Source organism: Lagenorhynchus albirostris, chromosome 17 (genome assembly GCF_949774975.1).
Source record: "Lagenorhynchus albirostris chromosome 17, mLagAlb1.1, whole genome shotgun sequence".
Taxonomy (NCBI): Eukaryota; Metazoa; Chordata; class Mammalia; order Artiodactyla; family Delphinidae; genus Lagenorhynchus; species Lagenorhynchus albirostris.
In genome coordinates this window covers 81,319,677-81,333,011 of record NC_083111.1, presented here as the reverse complement: position 1 = coordinate 81,333,011, position 13,335 = coordinate 81,319,677, and the positions used below count along the sequence as shown (strand labels likewise).

Below are 13,335 nucleotides of genomic sequence, written 5' to 3'. Positions count from 1 at the left end.
GTCCGTGAAGGAGGTTCGGACCAGTCTTCCCAATGACAGCAACAGAAGAGACGGACAGAATGAACATGCTGTGAAACGTGTCTGAAGGCACTGCAAAGACGAAGGAGGTGAGCTCAGGGCAGGAGAGCGCAGGAGTGGCCCCAGACCAGCAGGCAGGCTTCCCCTGGCAGCAGCCACCAGCACCAGAAGCACAGCACCAGGGGGAGGGCAGGGGCACAATGTGAGCAGGGCTTCCGCAGGTCTCAGCAACACGGGGACAAAATCTGTATTCCAGAGCACCGGGTAAGGGCTTAGGTTGCCAGGTTTAGCTAATAAAAATACAGAACATAGGGCTTCCCTGGTGGCGCAGTGGTTGAGAGTCTGCCTGCCGATGCGGGGGACACGGGTTCGAGCCCTGGTCTGGGAGGATCCCACATGCTGCAGAGCAACTAGCCCCGTGAGCCACAATTACTGGGCCTGCGCGTCTGGAGCCTGTGCTCCGCAACAAGAGAGGCCGCGATAGTGAGAGGCCCGCGCACCGTGATGAGGAGTGGCCCCCGCTTGCCGCAATTAGAGAAAGCCCACGCGCATAAAAGAAGACCCAACACAGCAAAAATAAATAAATAAATATTTTTAAAAATTAAAAAAAAATACAGAACATAATCCTGAGGACATACAGTAAGAAAGGATTTATTGTTTATCTGAAATTCAAATTTAAATGAGTGTCCTGTATTTTATCTGGCAATTCTATTGAGTAAGAATCCTGAAGAACTCCATCGTTTGGGAAATAAAGCAATGCGTGTGGGAACAGAATCCTCAGCTTCAAATCACTCAACCCCCGAACTAGATTAAGGTAATCTGAGTTGCCTCTAGCCTTGGTGCCTACCAGAAACTAAATAAGTCTCCTCTGGAGGAAGATGTCATTGTCCAGCACATTTTTAATAGGCAATGTACAGCAACCAAAACATATCAGGCTAATGAGGAACCAAGATATGAGTGAAAAACAAGAAAAATGATGAACAATAAAAACAGACCCAGATGCAGCCAATGATGGAGTTCTTGGACATAGACTTTAAAATAATTATGAGTGATATATTCAAGGAATTAAAAGATAAGACTGAAAAGTTTGGGCAGAGAACTGGAAACAATAATAAAGAACCAAATGGAAATTCTAGAATGTAAAAATACAAAACATAAATTGAGAGCTCAATGGCTAAGTTTAACAGCATAATAGACATAGCTGGAAATAGAATTAGTAACCTGGAATACAGTACAAATGAAAATATTCGGATTAAAGACAGAGAGACAAAAGGAAAGGTCTGACGCTGATGTCATGGGAGTTGCAGGCATGAGGGAAGGAGAGGATGGTAGCAGCGTTCAAAGAGAATTTTTCAAAACAAACAAGAGATCAAGTCAGAGCTTTGATACGCATGAAGAATCCCAAGCAGGATGAGTACAAAAACAAGCAAGTGCACACAAACACCAGAGCACACCGTAGTATAATTGCCAAAACCTAATGAAATGAGAACAATCTTCTTTACCCCTTCAAAGGGGTAAAAAAAAACAGTTTTTAATGCAAAATAAACACCCTTTGGACAAACAGAACTTTAGGAGGGTTCAGTAGCAGCAGACCAACAATGAAGAGAAAGACAAAAGAGAAAGAAAAAAGGCAGAAGAGACAAAACCAAATGGGACATGGAGGTGCAGGTAGGGAGGGTGCATTGGAAAGAATACACATAAGAGCTGTGCAAGGGCTTCCCTGGTGGCACAGTGGTTGAGAGTCCACCTGCCGATGCAGGGGACGCGGGTTCGTGCCCCGGTCCGGGAAGATCCCACATGCCGCAGAGCAGCTAGGCCTCTGAGCCATGGCTGCTGAGCCTGCATGTCCGGAGCCTGTGCTCCACAACGGGAGAGGCCACAACAGTGAGAGGCCCGCGTACCGCAAAAAAAAAAAAAAAAAAAAAAAAGAGTTGTGCAAAACAGTAGCACCAACATCACAGATATATAAGAGCTAAAACACACACAAAATAATAGCATATGTATTGGAAGAGGATAAGTGTAGTTAAAAGGGCTAAGATTCTTGCATTGTCAGAAAAGTAGAGTGTTATAGTAGACTTGAGAATTCGAAGATATATTGTAAACTCTAGGGTAACTACTAAAGATTAGTAAGAGAACGTTGTGGCAGACACACACTAAGATGATGCCCTGTGGCTTATGCCTGTGTGAGCCCTCTCCTTGAGTGTGGGTAGAATCTGTGAAGTAGCTTTAATCAGGCAAAGGTGATAGGCTGTCACTCCCATGGTTACGTTACATTCTGGAAGATTCCATCTTAGCAGACTGACTCTCCTGCTGGCCTTAAAGAAGCAAATGGCTGTGTTGAGAGCTGGCTGCAGAGGGGCCATGTTATGGGGAGCTGTGGGCGGCCTCCAGGACTGGAGAGCACCTCCAGCCAATGGCCAGAGAGAAGCCAGGACTCAGTCCTCCAAGGAGACAGATACTGCCAACAACCCAAATGAACCTGGAGGTGGAGTCTTCCCCACTCAAGCCTCCAGTGAGACCACAGACCCAGCTGACACCTCAGCTGCAGCCTGTGAGGTCCTGAGGGGCATCAGGTGGGTCACCCTTAGAGGCCCGACCCACGGAAACAGTGAGATAGTAAATATGGGTTGTTTTAAGGTGTTAAGTTTGTGGTAATTTGTTATGCAGCACAGAAAATACAAATTTATACCTAACTGCTAAGAGTAGAAAAAATTGGAATAATAAAACATTTTAACAGATTAAAAGAAGGCCAAGAAGGAGAGTAAAAAGGGACACCAAGTAAACTGAAAATTATGAAGTAAACACTAAGATGAGATTTAAACACACATATGTGATTGATTACATTACATGTATTGGGTTGGCCAAAAAGTTCGTTCTGGTTAAATATTTGCAAAGCAATCCGTATGCTGCACCACATCAACAGATTGAAGAATAAAGGTCATATGCTCATCTCAATAATGCAGAAAAAGCTTTTGACTAAATTCAACATACATTTATGACAAAAACTCTCCACAAAGTGGGTATAGAGGGAAGACACCTCGACATAATAAAGGCCATATATGATAAGCCCACATCATACTCAATGGTGAAAAATTGAAAGTGTTTCCCCTAAGATCAGGATGAAGACAAGGATGCCCACTGTCACCACTTCTATTCAACACAGTTTTGGAAGTCCTAGCCACAGTAATCAGATAAGAAAAAGAAACAAACGGAATCTCAATTGGAAAGGAAGAACTGTCACTATTTGCAGATGACATGGTAATGTATGACTTTAGGATAGAAAATCCTAAAGATGCCACTAGAAAACTACTAGAGCTCATCATTGAATTTGGTAAAGTTGCAGGATATGAAATCAATATACAGAAATCCGTTGCATTTCTATACACTAACAATGAACTACTGGAAAAAGAAATTAAGGAAACAATCCCATTTACCATTGCATCAAAAATAATAAAATACCTAGGAATAAACCTACTAAGGAATTAAAAGAACTGTACTAGGAAAACTATAAGACACTGATAAAAAAAAATTGAAGATGACACAAACAGATGGAAAGATATACTGTGTTCCTGAACTGGAAGAACTGATATTCTTAAAATGACCATACTACCCAAAGCAATCTGTAGGTTCAATGTAATGCCTATCAAAATACCATGGACATTTTTCACCAAACTAGAACAAATAATTTTAAAATTTGTGTGGAAGCACAAAAGACCCCAGATAGCCAAAGCAATCTTGAGAAAGAAGAACAAAATTGGAGGAATCACACTCCCTGACTTCAGACTATACTACAAAGCTACAGTAATCAAAACAGTATGGTACTGACACAAAAACAGAAGTGGAGATCAATGGAACAGGATAGGAAGCCCAGAAATAAACCCATGCACCTGCAGTTAATTAATCTATGACAAAGGAGGCAAGACTATACAATGGAGACAAGACAGTTTCTTTAATAAGTGGTGTGGGAAAACTGGGCAGCTACATGTAAAACAATGAAATTAGAACATTCTCTAACACCATCTACAAAAATAAACTCAAATGGATTAAAGACCTAAATGTAAGACTGGATACCATAAAACTCCTAGAGGAAAACATAAGCAGAACACTCTTTGACATAAATCACAGCAATATCTTTTTTGAATCGGTCTCCTAAAGCAAAGGAAATAAAAGCAAAAATAAATAAATGGGACCTAATTAGACTTAGAAGCTTTTGCACAGCAAAGGAAATCATCAACAAAACGAAAAGACAGCTTACAGAATGGGAGAAAGTATTTGCTAATGATATGACCAATAAGGGGTTAATAACCAAAATATAATAAACAGGTCATACAACGTCAAAAAAAAATTTTTTAATGGGCAGAGAACCTGAATAGACATTTTTCCAAAGAAGATATACAGATAGCCAAGAGGCACATGAAAAGATGCACAACATTGTTAATCATCCGAGAAATGCAAATTAAAACCACAATGAGATATCACCTCACACCTGTCAGAATGTCTATCATCAAAAAGACCACAAATAGGGGCTTCCCTGGTGGCGCAGTGGTTGAGAGTCCGCCTGCCGATGCAGGGGACACGGGTTCGTGTCCCGGTCCGGGAAGATCCCACATGCCGCGGAGCGGCTGGGCTCGTGAGCCATGGCCGCTGAGCCTGCGCGTCCGGAGCCTGTGCTCCGCAACGGGAGAGGCCACAGCAGTGAGAGGCCCGCATACAGCAAAAAAAAAAAAAAAAAAAAAAAAACCACAAAAAATAAAAGAAATGAATATAGCAAAACAGAAACAGATGAACTGATATAGAGAACTAGCAGTTACCAGTGGGGAGAGGGAAGGGGGAGGAACAAGATAGGAATAGGGAATTAAGAGGTACAAACTACTGTGTATAAAATAAATAAGCTACAAGGCTATATTGTACAACACAGGGAATACGGTCAATATTTTATTACTATAAATGTTTTATGGGACTTCCCTGGTGGTGCAGAGGTTAAGAATCCGCCTGTTAATGCAGGGGACACGGGTTCCAGCCCTGGTCCAGGAAGATCCCACATGCCGCGGACCAACTAAGCCCGTGCGCCCTCTGGAGAGGCCCACATAACAAGACCGAAAGCCAGCAAGAAACTGAGTCCCTCATCCAAGGTCCCCAAGGGAGCGAACCCTTCCCCAGTCGAGCCCCGAGGTGAGACCACAGCCACAGCCAACGCCTGGTAGCAGCCTGTGAGACACTGAACAGAGGGCCCCACTGAGCTGTACCTGGATTCCTGACCCACAGAGACCACGCGGTAACACAACAGCCACTAAATCTGTGATCTGTGAAGCAGCGCTAGGTAACTGACACTGGTGCTCCCCCAGCCGAAGGACTCGCCAGGAGCCAGCAGGCAGAGCGGAAGCGGCTTCTCTCGCTGTTACGTCCAATGACCCACCAAAGGTATTTTTGTTTCCTCTCTGCATGACTCTGAGGTCTGCTGGTTGAGAAGTCTTAGTTCCCAGGATAGGAACACTTCCACCAGGTGACATGAGGATGGTTTGAATTGAACACTGAGACCTCTGCCTGACCACTAAATTAGCGGACAAAGAAGGGAGTCACTGCGCTGACTGGGGTAATAGGTTATGACTACGCAGGAAGGTCAGTTCACTGCCCCTCACGCGGGTAAGGAGGACTGTCTGGAACCCAAAGTATTCCCTGGGGAGCCTGTTACTCACACATCTGATAGGAGACGTCAATGCAAAACTAAAGCAACTGAAAACAAACGACAAACAAATAAGCACCGATAACCATTCAAATCCTTCAGGTAAAGAACCCAGACCAGCAGGTGTCCTAGCTGAGGGCAAAGGGCACGTGGAATGGGCAGTGGAGGGAGGGAGCCCATGGTCAGTTACGGAGATGAGAACAGCAGTGGCTGTGTCTGTTTCTTCCTTGTTTGTTCCATGTATTTGTATATATTGACTAATTTCCTTTTCCACTCTGTTTTATTCTCCTATATTTTATGTCAGGTTTGTTGGTGTTGGTAAGCTTTACAATTCTGTATTTAAGTTTCAGGAAATCCAGGTTCCAGGTGAGACGTGAATGAATTTAAGGCGCAGTTAATATCACCCAGGGATGTAGAGGCCCCCGGGACATGGTCTCACTGTCTTTCCAAAAAGTGAAAACAATCTTCATCCACACCCAGGACCGTTGCACCGTCAGGCAGAAGCACACGCTGCCGTGTGGAAGCTCCCACGCGTGGGAAGGGCGTGTGTGCGGGTCACAGCCCAGGCCGAGAGCGCCGGTCAGCGCGCCTTCCCGCTGAGCATCAAGCCCACCCTTCCATGGTCCGCTGTGTGCTGCGGGGGCCGCAGCAAACCACGCAGCTCCTGTGCCAGCAGGGGGCACGCGAGGGGACCTGCAGGCAGGAGGCAGCAGGGGGGCTCCGCTCGCCTGTGTGCTTGACGCTCTCGTGCTGCCCCGGCAGCGGCCACACTCGCCAGCACGAGCTGCGGGTTCCGCACCAGAAAACGTCTCCCGCCCCTTCGCCAGAGGAGAGCGGTCTTTCTGAGCCACGAGGACCTCGCCTGAAGTCCCTAGGTCCCCCTTTGCTGCACCCAGGCCAGCAGTCAGAGTCAGGGCTCACAGCAGATGGAGCGGGGAACTGCAGGTCGGCTCCAGGAAGAGGCGGACTACTTCCGAACAACGTTGGTTTCTTTGTTCTCACAGGAAATGGCTAATGTTAGCCTTGAAGCCTCCACCTGACTAGGACCCCTGGGAAGGCTCAGAGGGCACCCCTTCATCAAAACAATGAAAAAACACACCCGTGAGCTCAGTGGTGGCTCTCCTCTGGGGGCTGGGCTGGTACTGGGGAGGCCAGATTCATTGCCCTAACATCAACGCGGTGAGGGGATACCAGCACAGAAGACGCTAAGCAGCAGCACTTAACTCTCGGAGGTGAGATGGTATCGCGATAGGCAGCAGGCAGGGCGGCGGTCAGGAGGCCGTGACCCGGGGCGAGATGCAGGGCAGTCTACGGGATATTGCTCAGTTTGTGTAGTCAGAGAAACACCAGGCTCTGCCACCAGAAATCTGACATCAGCCACTAGTGTCTAGTTCCCAGACATAAGTCAAGGTCAAAGATTCACAGCTCCTAGACTGAAGAAGATGCCAGATGCCCCTGGAGAAGAACCGTGCGATGCCTCTGCAAGTGCTCTCCCAATGATGACTATTCTCCCAACCTTCCCTGGAGGGGTCAGTGGCCTCTGCCAGCGTTCACTGTGCACTGGGAGGTTGGGATTGACATCTATACACTATTGATACTATGTATAAAATAAATAACTAATGGGGCTTCCCTGGTGGCGCAGTGCTTGGGAGTCCACCTGCCGATGCAGGGGACGCGGGTTCGTGCCCCGGTCCGGGAAGATCCCACATGCCGCGGAGCGGCTGGGCCCGTGAGCCATGGCCGCCGGGCCTGTGCGTCCGGAGCCTGTGCTCCGCAACGGGAGAGGCCACAGCAGTGAGAGGCCCGCGTACCGCAAAAAAAAAAAAAAAAAAAAAAAAAAGACAACTAATGAAAACCTGCTGTATGGCACAGCGAACTCTACTCGGTGCTCTGTGGTGACCTAAATGGGAAGGAAAGCCAAAAAAGAGGGGACGTATGTACTCGTAGAGCCGATTCACTTTGCTGTACAGTAGGAACTAACACAACGGTGTAAAGCAACTGCACGCCCATAAAAATTTAAAAAATGTCCATTAAAAGTATTAAAGAACAAATAAAAATAGTAAGGAATTCCTGGGACAACATCTAGGATAAGGCAGAACCCAAAGAGATAAGCCCAACATTCAAAGTTGCTTAATCCTAAGGGCACTTGCCAAGTATCAAGCAAAAGCTATAAATCCAAAAAAAAGAAAAAGAAACAATTGATAAGTGGGACTTCATTAAAATTAAAAATTTCGGGACTTCCCTGGTGGAGCAATGGTTAAGAATCCACCTGCCAATGCAGGGGACAAGGGTTCAAGCCCTGGTCTGGGAAGATCCCACATGCCAAGGAGCAACTAAGCCTGTGCACCACAGCTACTGAGCCTGTGCTCTAGAGCCCGCGAGCCACAACTACTGAAGCCCACGTGCTGCAACTACTGAACCCACGCGCCTAGAGCCCGTCCTCTGCAACAAGAGAAGCCACCGCAATGAGAAACCCGCACACCACAGCGAAGAGTAGCCCCCACTTGCTGCAACTAGAGAAAGCCCACGTGCAGCAACGAAGACCCAACGCAGCCAATAAATATTTTTAAAAAATTAAAAATTTCTGCTCTGCGAAAGACAGACTGGGAGAAAACATTTGCAAAAGATACAAATGATAAAGGACTGTTATTTGAAATATACAAAGAACTCTTAAAGCCCAACAGGAAGAAACCTGATTTTAAAATGGGGCCAAGCACCTGAACAGACGCCTCACCAGAGAACATATACCGACGGCACGTAAGCATATGACAGCTGCTCTGTGTCATCTGTCATCAGGGAAATGCAAATTAAAACAACAGCGAGGCGCCACTCCGCACCTACTGCAGACACTTACGACGCCAGACGCGGGCGAGGGTGCGGAGCAGCAGGAACTGCCTCCGCTGCTGGTGGGGACACAGGACGGCGCAGCCACCTTGGGAGACAGGCGGTTTCTTATAAAACTGAATATACTCTAAAGATTCGGCAGTTGTGCTCCTTGGTATTTACCGAAAGGAGTGGAAATTTTATGTTCACATCAAATCCTGTCCGCAGACATTTACAGCAGCTTTATTCACAGTTGGAGGCAAAATTTGGAGGCAACCAAGATGTCCTTCAGTAGGTGAACAGAGAAATAAACCGTGGTCCATCCAGGCAGTGGAATGTTATTTAGCACTAAAAAGAAATGAGCTATCAAGACACAAAAAGACATGGAGGAACCTTAAATGCAGATTACTAAGTGAAAGAAGCCAATTTGAGAAGGCTACAATACTGTATGATTCCAACAATTTCACATTCTGGAAAAGGCAAAACTATGGAGACAATAAAAAGATTGGTGGCTGTGAGGGACTGAAGGGGGTAGGAGGAACAGACAGAACACGGGGGGATTTTAGGGCAGTGAAAATACTCTGTACGATACCACAGTGATGGACACGTCATTATACATTTGTGCAAATCCATAAAATGCGCGACACCGAGATCCCTAATGCAGACTGTGGACTTCGGGCGATTACGGTGTGTCTGTGTAGGCTCACCACTTGTCACCAGTGTCCCACTCTGGTGAGGGATGCTGATAATGGGGGAGGCTATGCGTGTGTGGGGACTGGGCATCTATGGGAAAGCTCTGTGCCTTCCCCTCAATTTTGCTCTAAAAAAATAAAGCCTAAATTTAAAAAAACGAACAACAAAAAAAAAGATTTGAGGAAAACAGGTGTGGTGGGGCCCATCACATCTCCATTAAACTCACCTGTCTGGCCTTTGCGAGAAACAAATAACCGTGGAAGATGGTGGATGACAGGAAACTTACGCAGGCAGCAGAAGCAATCAGGGCTGCCAGGCTGGAGGTGGCGTCTCCACTGCAGCAGATCCACACAGCCTCTGGCACTGTGGCGTGTAACGGCTGACTGGCCGTAGCTTTCTCCTCCTGTCCGTGCCTGCAGAGCGTCCACGCAGCAGGCCTTCCCTGTCCTGTCTCAGGACCACGGTTACTCTCTGGCTTCCTGTCACAATATAGCTCATAGGGACTGCAGTGGGCAGAATGACAGCCCCCTAACGACGTCCTTGTCCTGTCCCCGGGAGCTGGTAAATACACTGTGTTACATGGCAAAAGGCAATCAAGATTGGAGATGGAACTAAGGTTGCCAATCGGCTGACCTTAAGATAGCGAAACCCCCCGGGATTATCTGAGTAGGTGCAACGTGATCACAAGGGACCTTACAAGTGGAAGAGGGGGACAGCGGAGAAGCAGAGGGAGCTGTGACTTTGGAAGAAGGTTGCTGATTTTGAAGCTGGAGGAAGAAGCCACCAGCCAAGGAATGTGGGCGCCTCTAGGAGCTTGAAGAGGATAAAGACACAGATGGTCCTCCAGAGCCTGCAGGAAGCGTGGCCGGCTTGCCGAGACCTTGATTTTAGCCCACTGAAGCCCAGGTCGGACTTCTAACCCACAGACCTGCAAGATAATAAATTCGTGCTGTTATAAGACACTAAATGTGCGTTAATTGTTCTTTTAGCAGCTACAGGGAACTAATACAGGAACCTGGGTCATCCCGACAGTTCACTGATCCAGGAAGTTCCAGAGGGTGGGAGATAAAACCACGCTAATGAAGTTTTTAGGGTTCATAGATCTGGGACATGCCAGGGCACCTTAAAGGAAAGAGTAAATTGCTACTCCTTGGACCTCCTTCCGCCAAGAAAGAGGCCCAGCGCTTGGCAGGCCTCTCAAGGCTCCGGAGCAAGTGCCGTATCCGGGAACAGCACCCGCCCATGTCCTGGGAGACCCGGGCTAACGGCCAAGCCCAGAGGCCATGGCAGAGGCGTGAGCTGCCAGGCTGCCGGGCCAGGTGGCCAGCAGGTCTGATAAGCTGCAGGTATTTGTGGGGAGAAGGATGCTGTGTGGGACCCCCGGCCAACCCGGTGGGAGGGCCGCGGCACAGACTTCAGGCTCCAGAGCAAGGCTGCGCCTTCCCTGCTAGAACACAGTTCTAGGTCTGGAGAACAGCTCCCGGGATGCTGTCGGCCCCAGTGGAGTCTGGAAGTCCAACTGGGGCACCGGAGGACAAGCAGCCTGAATTCCCCACCCTGAGCCGGGGTCCTCGCTCCCCGGACTTGAGGCGTCGGGCACACACAGAGCGATCCTTTACGACAGAAAGGACACATCCAGCGGGAGGAAGATGTCCACACCCCTCTCTCTGCTGAGGGTCAGTGCCGCTTCCCAGGACCCCAGCCCACGCCAATGGCATTCCTGGGGGAGGTGGTGGAGGAGGGACTCGGGCTTGATTCACAGAGCTCAGTCCACACGGTGGCACTAGTCAAACTGACCACTGCCACATCACAGCTCCTCTCTTGGGAGGTCCCAAAGGACAGCGGAGGAGGGAAATCTCCCGGGGTGCCTGGTTCTCAGCTTCCCGTGGATGGGAAGGAGAGTGGCGTGCGGTGCGCAGGACAACGGCGAAGGGCTTGGCCGGTGCATTGGGAGCCTGAAATGAACAAGCCTGGAGCAACAGCGACACGCAGGCCCAGGGAAAGGCACGCGGATGCACCAGCAGTGGGGGCCAGGTTTGCGGGCACCGAGCATGCGGGGCTGGCTCTGCGTCTCACGGTGATGCCCCCAGAGAGGGTCCACTGCAGAGGAGGCATCAGACACCCAGGTAGACATCACAACTGCCCTATGGACATTGGCCAGCCTTTCTCCTCGGCCACCCAGTGCTTAGGCAAAGGCCCACGAACAGAGTGGCCGTGGTGGCAGGGATGCTAGTGACACGTGGGCCCAACAGCACAAGGCCCTCTAATCAAGGCTGATCTAGACCAGATACCGTCCTACCAAATAACCTTCTTTATATCAACTCATACACTCTGGCTGACAGTTTGGACAGATCATCAAGAACGGGGGTGGTGACGGGAGGCTGGGGAAGATGCTCTCTGGATGGACTTCTTGGAGCAGACCCAGAGCGGGAAAGCAGCTCCTCCACGTGACGCTGGCCTGTTGAAGACTCGGAACCCCTACCTTGTAAGGCTGGGTTCTGTTCTAGAAAATTCAGTGGGAGCCCACTTCCCACTACAGAAACCAAAATGGGGGAAGGGGGACAGACATCCGTCCCTCCTTTGCCTGACAATGGGAGCATGACCTAAGGGCAGACTGGACTTCTCACCAGGCGCCTGGGCCTTGAGAAAGAGACGCCAGGACATGGACAATTAGAGACAATCCTCAGCGGAGCTGCAAAGTCGAGAGCACAGCAGCGGCCGCCGCCTCTGGACATCCTAACGGACATCTTCCGGGGCTGACCTGCCCGTGTCCTCCACTCCCTCATTCCTGCCTCTTGCCGAGCCCAGATCTCCTGCTACTGGACGTCCTTCTGATACATACGTTGGGCACATACAACTTCTATAAAATTGACAGTCAGGGCTCTGCAAACCTCCTGTGGTCCGGCTCTGTCCTCAGGACAAGGTCAGGCTCCTTACCCTGGCCCTTGGGGGGGTCGGAGGTACAACGGTGACCGGTGGTGCTGGGAGTTTATCTGGGGGTAAGGCCAGCACCACCCTGGGAAGGATCACACTTGCACGCGACACTGGCTGCTGGTGGCCACCAGACCGAGCAGAATGGAGAGGCCAGCTCGGAGCCGGGGTGAGCGGCCAGCAAGGTGGGAGGGAGTGAAGGAAGCCGGAGCACAGAGAGCCGTCCTTGGGGGTGGGGGCTCGGGCACAGGCTCAGCAGGGAGCAGTCGCGGCAGACCAGACGCGCGAGAGGAAGGCCGTGACGGGTGTGCGCTTTGGATGCGCTGTGGAGCTCGAGGACACCCAGGGGAGGGCTGGGATGCGCCTGGATGTGGGTCTGGGCTGCAGGAGGCAAGACCTGGGTAAAGATTTTTGGGTAAAGATTCGGCTCTGGAGGCCACTGCCGAGAGGCCACAGCGGAGGCTGCGCGCTGAGAAGACAGGGCCTGGGGCGGAGGGTGGCCACCGCCGTCCCCGGGTTGCCCACGCCCCGAGGTTGGCGGCCGGCGGGGCGGACCGGGCCATCACCTGGAGCTGGAGGCGTCGGGGAGGGGGGCTCCGCACGCACGGTCCGGGCGCCCCTTCCCGCCGGCCGGAGAGCGCCGGGGCCCGCGGGCTCTCACCTGTCGGGGCCTCGGGGCGCTCCGGGGTGCGGGCCCCGTCGCCGGCTGGCTCCTCTCTCCTGGCTTCCCGGGGGCAGGGGGGCGGTCAGCGCGGCGGAGCTGCGGACATGTACGGGCCACCGGAAGAGGGGCCGCGCCCCGGCTGTGCAGGAGCAGCTGCCTGCAGCCGCGTCGCGAAGCCACCACGACGGGGCCACGGCCTTCGCAGCAAACACGGCCTCCGCTGGGCGCCGCAGGGCGAGCGCCCGCGGGCAGGACCGCCCTGCACCTGGGGCCCGAAGCCCAGGTGTGGAGAGGCCTCCGGTGGGCGGACCCTCTGCCCGCCCTACCCAACCCCTAACACTGCTCCCCCCACCCCCCACCCCCGGTGCCACTCCCTTGCGGGGCGCCCACCCTGCTCCCCGGCGGTGCTGGCTGTCGACCTCCCCGCCAAGCCTCTGGGGAAAGGGCTGAGCGGGAGGGGGTGCAGCAGGCAGGGCTGGGCCAGGCAAACCAGTAGAGCCAGTGTGACAGAGCTGGCTGGGAT

The 13,335-nt window shown here is 50.8% G+C and overlaps 1 long non-coding RNA gene across 3 annotated transcripts; it reads right to left on the bottom strand.

The window, feature by feature from the left end:
• Nucleotides 1–8,172: 8,172 nt before the first annotated feature.
• Nucleotides 8,173–13,090, bottom strand: LOC132507897 (uncharacterized). Of its 3 annotated transcripts, none has more exons than XR_009536359.1 (3): nt 12,810–13,090; nt 9,504–10,145; nt 8,173–8,887 (listed from the first exon to the last, which is right to left on the bottom strand). It is a non-coding gene; the product is annotated as an uncharacterized LOC132507897 (long non-coding RNA). The 3 variants fall into 3 exon arrangements; XR_009536357.1 differs by having other exon boundaries at nt 8,174–8,872; XR_009536358.1 differs by having other exon boundaries at nt 8,175–8,810.
• Between the last annotated feature and the right edge of the window lie 245 nt (nt 13,091–13,335).